Genomic DNA, 14,542 nt, shown 5'->3' with positions numbered 1-14,542 from the left:
CCACCATAGGGTTTGTGTAAAGGAGTGACATGATCTGGCTGCTCTCTTGAGAAAAGACTATAGGGTGTGTGTGTGCCTGGGTGTGGGGGACTGTCTTAGTCCATTTGGGCTAACAGAACAAAATACCATAGACTGGGTTGGCTGAGAAATTTCTGAGTTTTGGAGGCTGGGAAATCCAAGATCAAGGCGCTGGCAGATTTGGTGTCTGGTGAGGAGTGCTTTCTGGTTCATAGATGGCTGACTTCTTGCTGTGTTTTCACATAGTAGAAGGGGTGAAGGAACTCTCTGGAGTCTTTTTTACAAAGGCATTAATCCCTTCCTGAGGGCTCTGCTTTCATGACCTAACTACCTTCCAGAGAGCCCCACCTCCTAAGACCATCACCTTGGGGGTTAGCATTCCAACAAATGACTTTGGAGGGACATGAACATTCAGATCGTAGCAGGGAGTATGAGGCAGACGCAGGGAGGCCTGGCCAGGACTCAGAGGGGAGATGATGGTGCTGTGGACCAGATGGCAGTGAGAAGAGGCTAGGTTCTAGATGTGTTTTGAAAGCCAGGCCAACAGGATTTGCTGCCCGTAGCGAGGCCTCTGGGAAATGTATGCGGGCGGGAGAGTGCCATAATAGAGGTCCACCATTTACATTCCCATCCAGCGCTCTTTTGCACATTCACACTCAAGGTAGGAAGAAGATGACCTTTAGATTTTTAGGATTCTTGTCCTCAGCAAGAGTGTCTGAGGACTGCCTTCGGGGCTGTTTCAAGATGTGTGACCAGTTTGGTTTAATGGGAGAGTACCCCTTCTGTGGCCAGTCTCCATGGCTGAGAGTGGATTGCCCGACTGCCCATCTTCCTGGTCCTGCTGCTCAGTAGACATGCGTGGCCCCGTGGCCATTCAAAGGAAGTGACCTCATAAGCGTGCCTTTCAAGCCACACAGGATGGGTCCTTGTGCGACATTCAGCCGTCTCTCTGGTTTACACCAAATTCAACAACTTGTGGCCTGCAGATACTCAGTATAAATAGCTGGAAAAGCCTGACCTTGACAACCTCATTTCTCATTCCTTTCTTGTTACAGGTAATAGAGCTGAAAATGTGGTTTTAATTATAGCACTAATGAAAACTGAAAATCCAGACAGACACTTGACGAACTCTGCTGTGCTTTATATTACATTTGTGCTAACTACAAAGTGCCCAGCTGGGTGTAACATTATCCCCCTTTCCTCGAGCATCCGCCTGACTGAAGCTGTATAATTGATGTATACTTTGGCAGGAGGTCAGCTTAAAGGGTTTTTTTTTTTTTTAAGATTTTTTTTTTTTTTTTTGAAAACATCTTTAATGGTATTCGGGGGGAAAGAATACGTTTACTACCTGGGCTGGGAGAACATTTCTCTACATTGCCCGACACTCCCCACCCCCATTGCAAACTTCTTCTGGAGCATTCCACACATGTTCAGGAAATTCTGGGGCCACAAGTGACCTTAGAGAATTACCTTAACCTAGAGCCCTGTACCTTTGTCTTTGGCCACTGATGCTGCCACGGCAAAGCAATACCTTACCATACAAACCTGTTCAGCCCTCTGTTCTTTTCAGTCAGAAGGGCGTATTCAGTGTCCATGAAAGGGAGAGTGATGGTGGCCATATCCACATCTGTGTAGGCACATCTGTCCTCACCTGCTAGCCCATGGCTGCCACGTGGCCTCTAAGGGAGTTACTTAGAGGTAGGGTTTTCAAATAAAATATGGGCCACCCAGTTAAATTTGAATTTCAGGTAAATAGTAAATAATTAAAAATTAAAAAGTCTTAAAAATATTCTTAATTTTTAATTATTCATTGTTTATCTGAAATTCAAATTTTAGCTGGGTGTTCTATAGTTTTATTTGTGAATTTGGTAATCCTACTTATAGGGTTTCTGAGACTGGACAAGGTTTCTGCAAGGACTTCTAAAGAATCCTCACCTATGATGTAAAGGAAATATAAATCCTCATTTGGAGACAATGTAAAGTTAGCTTTGCTGTAGCTCTCCAAAGATTTCTCTTCACATCCCATCTGAATTGTGACCTCATTCTCTCATCCTGCTCCTTACATCACACAGAATGCCAAGGTTCTAGAATGAATTCATGAAATTCATGGCATTGCCTACCTCAAAGATATTGAAAGTTTCTACAGAGACCCACTGATGGTAAAGGCATCTTATCTTTACTGACTTGGTTGGTGACTCTGGTTAAGCTACATAAAATTTTTTCTGTTTAATTTATAGTATTTTTGTTTTTATTTGAATTCTTGAATAGGTAATCTATTTATTTTACATGTACAGATTTCAACAAAATATGAAAGGTATATAGGAAGAAGTTTCCCTTTCCCTTCCAATGTCCAGCCATCCAGTGCCCTTCCCCATGAGCAATGACTACTATTGATTTCTTTTTTATTCTTCCAGTCATATTTATGCACATATATATAAATAGGCATATGTTTCCCTCCTTTTCTATATAATTGTTAGCATACTGTACCCACTATACTTATTATACTAAAAGCATCTTTTTTCCTTTACTAGCTCTTAGAGATCTAGTCATATCACAATATAAAGAAGTCTCATTCATTTTTTATGGCTGCATAATATTACATTGCATAAGTGTATTATATTATTTAATCAGCCTCTCTTTGATGGATATGTACATGGGTTCCAAATGTTTGTTGTGACAAACAATGTGGGACATGCATCATTTTGTGTGTATGTGAATATATCTTTAGCTAAATTTCTAGATGTGGAGTCATTGGGCCAAAGAGTACATGCATTTATAATTTTCCAAATTGCTCTATTAGCTTCCTATTGCTGCTGTAACAAATTACCACAAGTGTGGTGGCTTAAAACAACACAAAATTATTATCTTATAGTTTTGTAGGCCAGAAGTCTTAAGATCATGGTGCTGATAGGGGCTGTGTTCCTTCTGGAGGCACAATAGCAGAATCTATCTCCTTGCCCTTTCTGGCTTCTAGAGACTGCTTGCATTCCTTGGCTCATGGCCTCCTCCTCCATCTTTTTTTTTTTTTAAGTTTTTACTCATTTATTTTTGAGAGAGAGAGAGAGCAGGGAAGGGGCAGAGAGAGAGGGAGAGAGAGAGAATCCATAGCAGGCTCTATATTGTCAGTGTGGAGCTCGATGAGGGGCTGGAACCAATGAATGTTGAGATCATATCCTGAGCCAAAGTCACTTCACTGACTAAGCAACCAAGGCACCCCTTCCATCCTCCATGTTTAAGGCCAGAAGTGTGGTATCTTCAAATCTCCTTTTTTCTGACCCTTGCTTTCATCATCACATCGTCTCTGACTCTGACTCTCCAGCCCCTCTTTTATAAGGATTCTTGTGTTTATATTGGGCCCACCTGGATAACTCAGGATAATCTGTCCATTTCAAGATCCATAACCTTAATCATACCTACAAAGTCCCTTTTTCCATGTAAGGTGACATAGTCACAGGTTCTGGGTTAGCATGTGGGCATCTTTGTGGGGTCATGATTCAGACTACTTAGTACTTACAGAATTTGTACCAGTTTAAATGTCCACCACAGCCTCACTCACAATGTGCATTCAAAATTTTTGAAACTTTATCAGTTTGGTAGGTTAAATACATTTTAAATTGCCTTTCTCTTATTGTGAGTGGGGGGGGGGGGGGGTGGGAAGCTATCTAAGAGCCATTTCTTCTTTTCTTTTTGAACTATCCAAACCATTACTTACCAGGTTGTCAGTTGGGAAATGTTTCTACTAGAGTAGGTGATGTTTCTGAGAAGCAAATTGCAAATTTTTTCTTACCAGTTGGTCATTTGTATTTCAACTTTGCTTATGAAAGCTTCTTGCCATGCCATGCAAAAGCTATTATTTTTATGTAAATTTATCGAATTTCTTTATGGCTTCTAGGTCTTATGACATGGTTACAAAGATCTTCTCCACTTCAAGGTAATGAAAGAAACATAATTTCTTCTTAAATTTGAATAAGTAAAAAACAACACAGGCCACTACTTGGTCTTTGTCAAAAAAGTAGACCGTAAAGATCAATAAGAGAAAAATAGAAGTCACTTAAAACCTACATTCTATTGTTTATTGTCTGCAAGGGTGGCCTACAGATTACAGTGTTTGCAGGTAGGGGCTGGGCGGTGGTGCTGGAGCTGGTTGGCGTGGGTTTCTGAGGGAGGTTGAGCCTATTGTGAGCGTCTCTATCCAATACTGCATTTAGTAACATCAAGTTGGTAGTTTTATATTTTTTTCTATTTTTATTTTTTTTCAAGTTCATCCATTTATTAGAGAGAGAAAGAGAGAGAGAGAAAACATGACTGTGGGGGGAGGGTGTGGTGGGCAGAGAAAGAGAGAGAGAGAGGAGAGAGAGAGAGAGAGAGAGAGAGAGAGAGAGAGAGAGAGAAAATCCCAAGCAGTCTCCATGCTGTCAGTTCTTAAGTCCGACCAGGGGCTCGATCCCACAACCGAGAGATCATGAGCCCCATCAAGTTGGTAGTTTTAAACTGATCACGTTGAGGAGTGCCTGGGTGGCTCAGTTGGTTAAGCACCCGACTCCTCATTTTGGTTCAGGTCATGATCTTATGGTGGTGAGATGGAGCCCCTGTGTTGGATGCTCATGGCAGAGCCTCCTTGGGCCCTCCCCAACTCACACTCTCTCTTAAAAGAAAACAAAACTGATCATGTTGAGAGTATTTATACCATGGAAATTGACAATTTCAACTGCCAAAAATCAGATCTTTCCCCCCGAAGAACAAGTTGTTTAACATTTACCAGTATACCACTAGAGACCTTGTCTCTAGGCTTTCTAGCCTTTAAAAAAATCCAAGAAATGATTTTACTTGGATTTTTTTTTTTTAATTTGGGAGTATCTGATGTGAAGGAGGGCTCATAGGAAGTGTATGTGGGTAGCTTTAGATTATGGTGCCTCTGTACACACACACACACACGCACACACTTTCTAAAACATATTGTATATTTAAACTGGTGACCTTTTTTTTTGTCTCCTTAATGGGATATTATTGCCATCTTTCGATCTCAGTAAACATTTATCCAAATCATTATTTTAATGGTTGCATAGTATGCCACAGAATGATTTACTGCATTTGACTAATCCCTGGTTCTGAGACATTTGTAAAACTTCTGTTTGTCTTCGTTGCTAGCTCCAGCTGGTATGATATTAGGCTGCTCAGCTCTCAAGGATGTTGGGATTATCAGGGAGAAAACTTTCAAGAAGTGCTTTCAGATATATGAGGCCTTTACAGTGTTGGCATCACTATTCTAATTATCCGCAGCCAGGCAGGCCTTTTGGGAAATGTCCTGGTTTCTTTTGGTATAATTACTCAGATTCCTTAGAAACATAAATTCTGGAGATGTTTATGTGGTAACAGCAGCTCAGGAAGAAAGAATGTGGGCACTAGAGTTGTGGATTCCAAGAGACAGAAGCCCTGCCATGAGACAGACAGGGAAGGTGACAATTAGGCCATAGATAAAAATAAAGGGGATAAATCCCATCAACTCCCTGAGAGATTTCAGACAGGCTAGCAGGACTGGAGGACACAGAATGGAGGGTAATTAGAGAAGATATTTTTGGGCTAAGACAGAGTAAGAGTGGTGTTTCCTTGTTAGCATAGGCTTTTAAAAAGTGAAACACCATAATTATTTCTCAAGGATAAGAATATCATTAATACTGTGTTAGGTGTTTTGGAGAACTTAAATGTAAGAAAGGAATGGGTAAACTGGTTTTAATCAGGGAAAAATTAGAATTTTCGTAAGTTCACAAGCAGCTTTGAACAACCACTTTGCAAAACATTGGTTTGATTTTGCTATGTCTGGAATCACTGGCTACTGAGCATGCTTTTGATGATGGGATACAGGATTGCCACACTTGAGTCAGTTCAGAGTTCTTCTGTGACGTTATTTGAACAACATAATTGCTTTGAGTGGGATTCCCATCCACAAAAGGGAGGTAGGTGCTTTGAATTTTTTCAACAAGTACTAAGAAAGAGTATTACTAATAGTGGAATTTTAATTAGTGCCTATACCAAAGCTTTGAAAATAATCTTTTGGTGTTTCCTTGAGCCCCAGGGCACACAGGTACTACGTAGTCAAAATACTGTATATACTGTGTGGTTTTTGATTTTTAAAACATATTGCTGCCACTGGAAGGCAGTGTTGCCTAGTCACTGTGTTCAGCCAAGCCAATGGGCAGATCTGAAGACTTGGTCCGAATTTGCAGGGAATCCAAATGAGCCCAAAGAAGTGCTTTTATCTTTGCCTCTTTTCTGAATCTGGCCGAGATCCTGGGCTGCCCATAGACGTGCCATCCCTGTTGGACATTTCCTGGCATCAGGTGTGCTGGCATTAATTATGTGAGATCCACCTGTTTGTATTAAAGTGATGAGACTTGATTCCCTTTGGTCTCAACATTTCTCAAATGTACAGCAGGACCATCAGCCCTTGCAATCTCATAGCAAATGGTGGGATTTCCCTACAATCGGATAAGAGCAACCTAATCAATGACTTAAACAGGTAGCCTTTCAGAAATCTTGCTTTGACTATTAACTTTCATTAGACCAAATTATTTCATGATTATCCTAGATAATTTTTTTTCTATCACCTAATGCACCTAGTAAAATTCTAGGTCAACCATGAGTTCTCAAAGGAGATTGGTTCAACAATGAAATACTCTTTCTGTATTTTTTTTCAACAGATATTCAGGTAATGTTTTGATTTAGGAGCACTCTTCAGGATTTAAGTTAGGGAATATTCTGTTGACATTCTAATTGTAGACATCTCTTTAGACTATTAATAATGATCCCTTATCTTTGTGCAGTGCTTTAAAAATGTAAAGTCTTTGTATATGCTTTCTCCTTGGATTCTCAGAACAGTCTGGTAAACTTGGTAAAGGAGGAATCATGATTTCCGTTTTGATGTTTAGGAAATAAAGTCAGATTGAGTCATGCTCCCAGAGTCACCTAAGCACCTTCTGGTTCTGAATTGTGCTTTTGCCTTCCTTATACATGCTGCCTATAAACAAAGGCCCCTTCATCTTACAGGCCATGATAGTAAGGCTGGAATTGGAGCCTTTTATCCACGGTGTTTTTTTGTCCTATCTTTCCTCCCTTGGTTCATAGAGAAACATACCTCTTTTTGGTTATGTCAATAAATGGTCAGCACAGCATGATTTTTCATGGACTTAGGGTGAATAAGAGCCTCTATACATTAAAGGCCTTTTTGCTTCTTAGGAGGCTTTATTCTAAAGAGTGTTTCTGTAGAAACATTTTTTACTTGAAAGACTATGGATCACTTTTCAAACGCGGAATTGTCTTATCTGAAATACATTCCTACCTGTGCTGAAAGACACAGGTATAATCAATGCCTTGATCATATGGACAATCTTTATCAAAAGTGCCTTAGATCCTGAAGAGCCTGAGGGGATGAGACACACACACACACACACACACACACACACACACACACACACACAGAGAGAGAGAGAGAGAGAGAGAGAGAGAGAGAGAGAGAGGGAGAGGGAGGGAGGGAGAGAGAGAAGTGCCTTACTAGTATCTGAGCCCCCCTCATGGACCAGGCAAAAAGGAAGTTTTCAGCAAACTGCCTCTGAATCCCTCTAATCCTTTCCATGGTTTCAGCATCAGATAATTAACATATTTCTAGATGCAGGCCACTTTAGTTCTACTGAAGCCTTTATGTTCTGCAATATCTTAGGTTTAGTCTCATTTTGAAAATTGAAAGCTAGAATGTACTAGGCAGTAAATTAGTTAATGAGAATTCTTTTATTATAGTGGCTATCAAAATGGATTGAGAATTAAATTCGCCTGCCTCACTGCCCTGCAGCAAAATTCATCAATGAGGAATAGTCCTTTAGAGGCTGATTGGAAAAATCCAGGTCAGATTTACCAGTGGTATTCAGACACAGTCTAGAAGTACCATAAGGTAGGATCCTTGTATTCCTGAATAATTCAGTTCTGTTTAAGGTGTGTTTTTGAGGAGTCTAGAGAGATCATAGTTGGTGCTCTTCCTTTTATGTTAACGTTGTGCATGATAGTGGAGTCTCCCACATTGTGTCCATACCATTTAATAATATATTGCAAACATATAACTTTTAATTTAAAATATAAATTTTTGGGGGCGCCTGGGTGGCTCAGTCGGTGAAGCGTCTGACTTTGGCTCAGGTCATGATCTCGCGGTTCATGAGTTCGAGCCCCGCATCGGGCTCTGTGTTGACAGCTCGGAGCCTGGAGCCTGCTTCAGATTCTGTGTCTCCCTCTCTCTCTGCCCCTCCCATGCTCATGCTCTGTCTCTCTCTGTCTCAAAAATAAAAACATTAAAAAAATTTTTTTTAATTTTAAAAAATACAAATTTTTTAAAATTTTTGAACATTTTTACTGAAATAATTGTAGATTCACATGCGGTCATAAGAAATAGCAGAAAGAGCCAGCATACACTTAGCCCAGTTTCCCCCAGGGGTAACATTTTGTAAAACCCTAGTATATGTCATAGTCAGAATATTGACATTGATACAATCCACTGATCTTGTTCAGATTTCTTAAGTTTTACTTTGTACGCGTTCCCATGCACGTGTGTGTATACAGCTTAGTCCTGTACAGTTTTCTCACTTATATAGGTTGACATATCCACCACCACAATCAAGACGCTGAATGCTTCCATCACCACCAGGATCTCTTGTCTTGCTCTTTATTATTAGCCACTCCCCTCCCAATTCCCTAGCTCCTGGCAACCATTAATTGGTCCCCTATTTTTAAAATTCTATCATTTCAAAAATGTTATGTACATGGCATCATATAGTGTGTAACCTTTTATCACTGCTGTCCCTCCCTCTACCCCTCAGTGTTATTCCCTGGAGAAGAATTTCCTTGGAGATTCATCCAAGTTGTTTGTATCAATAGTTTCTTCCTTTCTATTGCCAATCATATTCCATGGTATTGATGAGCCACAATTTGTTTAACAGTTCACTTGTTGAAGGACATCTGTGCTATTTCCAGTTTTGGATTATTATGAATAAAGAAAGCATCTGTGAACATTTGTATATGGATTTTGTGTAAACATTGTTTTTCATATCTCTGGAATAAATGCCCAACACATAAACCATTTTTAAGAGTAACAGGAGTAGAATTTTCATGCTGCCTTCTAGGAGGTATATTCTTCTAAAAGATGATCCATTTCAGCTTGTATAGTGACTCTGGAACTGTAAACAGGTCTTGTAGATATGTATATTATTTTTGTCTTGTCCCAGTGAATAGAGTTTTGATGCATGAAAATAATTTGTATTTCAATTCATTATATGGGGAGTTGGGGCTTAAATCTTTTGAAAAAAGGTGTATAGGCAGTTATCACTTCCTGCTTTGCCTTCCCACCTCTAAACTCTCCAGTCATTTAAGTATCTCTGTTGTTGCCATGTAATCATGTGTTTACACACCAGACTCCCCACCCTGGTGGTCTCTCAATTCCTTGAGAGCTGGGCTCCTGTCTTAATCATCTCAGTAACAGATATTCTCAAGGTAGATATTTAATCAATATTTCTTAAAGAATGCATATCTTTTTTGCATAGGACAGTTTATAAGTCATCATAATATGTTTAAGTTTCATAAAGCCAATTTGATAAAAAGAATGTACCTTAATATCTTATGATCTTATACAGTGAAGAAACTCCTGATCATGACCATGCTTTGGAGAATATTGGAGAGTGGTTTAATGTTTGTTAGGATAAAAGGAATTTACCAAGGACAAAAGTGATATAATCCAGTATTTCACATGAATGAGCAAATAGATTAAGAATACAACTCTTCCCTGGGTAATGTCAAAAAATGACATAATCTAACATTAAGCCCAGACCTGAATTTTGTAGTGGGATTAGTGTGTGTGTGACATTTTAAAACACTCTACATTTTGACAGTTGGAAGATATTTAATGTTATTTTAATTCAGTTTTATATGAGGTGTGATTTCAGCAACACTCTTTGGAGACTGAGACTATAGCCATCATGGCAGAAAAAGTATCAGAAGTCTAGGATAATTTTATTTTACCATTTGAGTTTGATATTTTCTTTTAAACTTCATGATAAATATTGCATTTCTGATATTAACACCATAGCCTTTGTATATTACATTGCTTTGGTCCTCACTCAAGATGGTAATGGCCAATGGTCCTAGAGCCCAGAGTCTAGATTTATTTATAGAAATAAATTTAATATTAAAATATCTATATCATAAGAAAAATATTAACACAGATCAGTGAAATGTACAAATAATTATTCAATTATATTAAAACAATAAATATGAATTTTCTCATAACTCTTATGGGGATTCCTTTTTTTCCAAATTAAAATAATGTTTTTTTTTTAATTTGAGAGAGAGTGTGAACGGGGGAGAGGGGCAGAGTGGCAGAGGGAAAGAAAGAGAATCTTAAGTAGGCTCCGTGCTCAGCCCAGAGCCCGATGCAGGGCTTGATCCCGTGACCCTGGGATCATAACCTGAGCTGTAAAGCAAGAGTCGGATGCTCAACAGACTGAGCCACCCAGGCACCTCTCTTATGGGGATGTCTAAAAGCAACAACAGTTAATAACTGTCTTATGATCTCTCCTTTTGCTACCGCTACTAGGCATACATACTTATTTGTAAAGCTGCCAAATGACAGAACGATTAGAAAAATGAGGTTTTGGGGTGCCTGGCTGGCTCAGGCAGAAGAATGTGCGACTTTTGGTCTTGAGGTCATGAGTTTGAGCACCATGTTGGGTGTTTGGATTACTTAAAAAAAAAGTAGGGGCACCTAGGTGGCTCAGGCCGTTAAGCGTCCAACTTCAGCTCAGGTCATGATCTCACGGTTTGTGGGTTTGAGCCCCCTGTCGGGCTCTGTGCTGACAGCTCAGAGCCGGGAGCCTGCTTGAGATTCTGTGTCTCCCTTTCTCTCTGCCCCTCCCCTGCTCACGGTCTGTCTCTCTCTCTCAAAAATAAAAAAAACATTAAAAAAAATAAATAAAAATTAGTTTTCAAATAATATAAAAATTTAATTATCTGAAATCGTCCATACACATCTATGTGATCTGATATGAAATGTTCTTTTCTATTAAATTTGACAAAGTTTATATCAAGGAGATTATAGATCTTCTTGTGTGAAAATTAGAGAAAAAAGATAAACTCTGTCATTCTTGACATTTTCCTTATTATATTTTGGAGAGTTTAGTAGTAGGCTAATATGTAATATTGTTTTAGAAGCAGCAGCAATTTATAGTTTGGTTGAAGCAAGTTCTTGTAATAATGACAGGCACGGTTCAGCACTAATCCGTGGGGATCTACGCAACATGGCAAACAATACACTTTCCAAGACGTGTTTGAATTATGAATCCAAAGGTGGGCGGTCTCTAAGTTCTGTGCAGAATAGCTTTGGTGTGAGTTGATGGAGCATTTTGTACCTGGGATTCAGAACTTTTATGAAGGCCAATACCCTGAAACTCATTCAAGCAATAAATTCACTTGTCTTTGAGTTTACAAGGCAATAAACAGTGAAGGCCTTTGACCTTAACATTTACTGAATACATTTGCAGCAGTTGTGTTTATTGACAACTATTTATAGGGAAGCGTTGGGTACTGAATTTGTTGAGGGGAGGGGAAGAGCAATTTTGCAGGTCTTTTTTTTTTTTTAAATAAAACTTATGAATTTAATTTTTGGCTATTAGATTTTCAGTTTTGGAGTTGAGATTTGATTCTTTCTGTGTACAAATCATGCTTTGGGAATTTCTTTCCTTATGATAAAACTTAAAGAAGACTTAGGAGAGAGGACTAATACCAGAGTAATTGCTTGCCCGTTCAATTCAATGGGTATCCCACACTTTGAAAGGAGGACAGAAGAAAATGCTAAAGATATTTTTATTAAAAATTTTTTTCCCCATAGATTCATTGTATGTTATGGAGTAAGTAACTTCTTTTCTGTATAAAGGAACAGTTATATGGAACAATTGTACTGTGTCTCCCAAAGATGTTGGGGGGGAATTTATTAATCCCAAGTCATATGATGCATTCTGTTTCATGAGTTAAAACCATGAGAGTAATAGAGGAATCCTTACCACTGAAATAATGACTCTGTCACAGGGCAGCCTGCGGTTCTTTATTCCTGAGTTGGGAGCAGTTACCATTGTTCCACATTGCAGGTGGGGAACTTGGGTGTAAGGCAATCAAGAGTTTTGCTTTAGTTAGAGGGTGAGTCCGTGGTGTTGGCTGAATCAGAAAAGATGCTGCAAGCACCTGGGGCTTGGGGCAAGAAGGTCACTGTTATGCCAGGAGGTCCCTCTGAGTTCAGTGTTCATTGCAGATTCTTACCACAGTTACTTCTTTTTTTTTTTTTTTTAATTTTTTAAATGTTTATTTATTTTTGAGAGATAGAGAGTACGAGTAGGGGAAGGGCAGAGGGAGAGGGAGACCCAGAAGCCAAAGCAGGCTCCAGGCTCCAAGCTGTCAGCACAGAGCCCGACGTGGGGCTCGAACCCACAAACTGTGAGATCATGACCTGAGCCAAAGTCAGATGCTTAACCGACTGAGCCAGCCAGGTGCCCTAAGACCACAGTTACTTCTTACCGTGAGGAAGCATGAGTCTATAATGGTCCAGAAAATCAGGGAGTCCCTTCTGACCATGCTATTTGAATGTGTTTGAAACAGGGAGAAATCCCTTGCTGATTTTGGTGGGGCTCATGCCTTGGAGAACAAGATGTGCTGATCATTATCTTAACATCTGGTGATGGTGGGAGTACTTGAGGGGGCAGTTAACAGAATCCATCCCTTCTAGATTCCACGGTAACACTGACACCACACTCACAGAAGAATTCTGCAATAACAGCATTTGGAAGCCTTGCAGTTAACTTAAAAAAAAAACAACAACAAAAAAACCCCACCTCAGTTCAGAAATTCTTAGCAAGCTTTCTTCTCACTGAAGGAGCAAATGGCAAAGTAAACAAAAGAAGTATGTGTTCTTTGGGTCATGTTGTTAATTTTTATTAGACAGTGTATCTGTGGACCCACTCCATTGAGGCCCAGACTGTATTTTTGTCCACTGGCTTGAATGCGGGCTTGCTTATGTGTCTGTTTTAACAGGTTGTGAAAGAAAACTATGTTTCATCTGCTTGTTGAGGGGAGTGGGGTGGGGTCTATTTGGATTGGTTTAGCTAAGTAACTCTGGTGTTATGGTATCAGGGGTTAATGGTTCTAGTTAGCTCTGTCTAGGGAAAAAGACATGTTTCGATTGCACAGGCTACCCTCTGACAAATGTGGTCATTGTCCTGGGGAGTGGAGGAACGGTGTGAGTGACTCAGGACAATTCATTCATTAAGACCAGAAAGGTGATTCCCAGAGCAGGTGCTACTGTTAGAATTCCGTTGGTGAGGTTGCAGACCAATAACTGGAATCACTTGTTACGTCATTAGAACACAGAGTTTTTCATTACCCTTTTCATAATTATCCCATATTTGATTTTGTAAGTGTTTAATTACACCAACTATATGGTCATACTCAGAATAACATTTCAATACGAGTATGTCCCATTCCACGGTAAGTCACGGTGTTGTGCAATAATATTAGTTGGGCAAAGCCAGTAGCTGCTTTCCAAGGTTATCATGTGTAATTCCTTTTTCCAGTTCAAGAACATATCTTGTTTTAAACAACTTTTTGAAAGGCAGCCAAAGAAAAGGTTGGCTCAGATATGCCCTTACCAGCCCTGTTTATGGGATACAGTGTTCCACGTCTTGGAGGAAGATGATAAAGCCAAGCTGGCTTTGGGAGGTGTGCAGGAGTACATGTTCTTGTGTTTAAATTCCATGTGTAAGAGCAAAGCCCCAAGGGAAGAATAAGAGGACTGTTGATTACCATCTTATATTCAGTTACAGTTACCAAGGTAAGAGTGAAGTTCTAATAGTTGTTAGTGAGAAGTGTACATTAGTAAGAGCTATCTAACAGAAGACTAAGTGGCATTACTTTTGATGGATTGAAGTTGGGGTGAGAGCGTGAAAAATGGCATGAAGAAGATTTGGAGGACTTCTGTTTTCTTTTCTGTTCGCTCTTATCAAATACACAGGCAAGCCATAAACTTTTCTTTGAAAGCCAGTTTCTCCAGGGGGCAGAATTGTTTTTATGATTCAACCGATCACCTATTGACTTCAGGGAACTCACTTCGAAAAACGGGAAGCTGAGCTCCCTGAAAAAACTAGGAACTCCCTGAAACAACTAGAAACTTCCCAGAAAGCGGTGCCCTCAGCCTTGTGTTGGAAACAAACAGAAAACAAATCTGAAGGCTGCGGAAACCTGTTTGTTAAGCAGCGAGGGGAAATGCCCTCAGCCAGACAGTCTAAACACAGGAATGCTGGGCAGGAGATCAGATCCACAATCGGAAGGGGAGAAGAGGCTGATAAGGCTGCAAAGAAAGCAGCGTCAGTCACCAAAATTGGTTTCAGAGGTAAAGGGAGGAGGGCCAGGATGTTTGTGATACGATCACATTGTGCCGCTAAATCCTGGC

At 39.8% G+C, this 14,542-nt stretch overlaps 1 long non-coding RNA gene across 1 annotated transcript in view; it reads left to right on the top strand.

The window, feature by feature from the left end:
* Positions 1-649: 649 nt before the first annotated feature.
* The window catches only part of LOC132669873 (uncharacterized), a 283,077-nt gene continuing 269,184 nt past the window's right edge, over positions 650-14,542 (top strand). The window contains exons 1-2 of the long non-coding RNA XR_009606247.3: positions 650-1,073; positions 3,911-3,949. This is a non-coding gene — a long non-coding RNA (uncharacterized LOC132669873). The remainder of the gene's footprint in view (positions 1,074-3,910; positions 3,950-14,542) is intronic.

Source organism: Panthera onca, chromosome B3, assembly GCF_046562875.1.
Source record: "Panthera onca isolate mPanOnc1 chromosome B3, mPanOnc1 haplotype 2, whole genome shotgun sequence".
NCBI lineage: Eukaryota > Metazoa > Chordata > Mammalia > Carnivora > Felidae > Panthera > Panthera onca.
The sequence above is the reverse complement of the archived record's forward strand: the minus strand, read 5'-3'. Positions and strand labels throughout refer to the sequence as shown.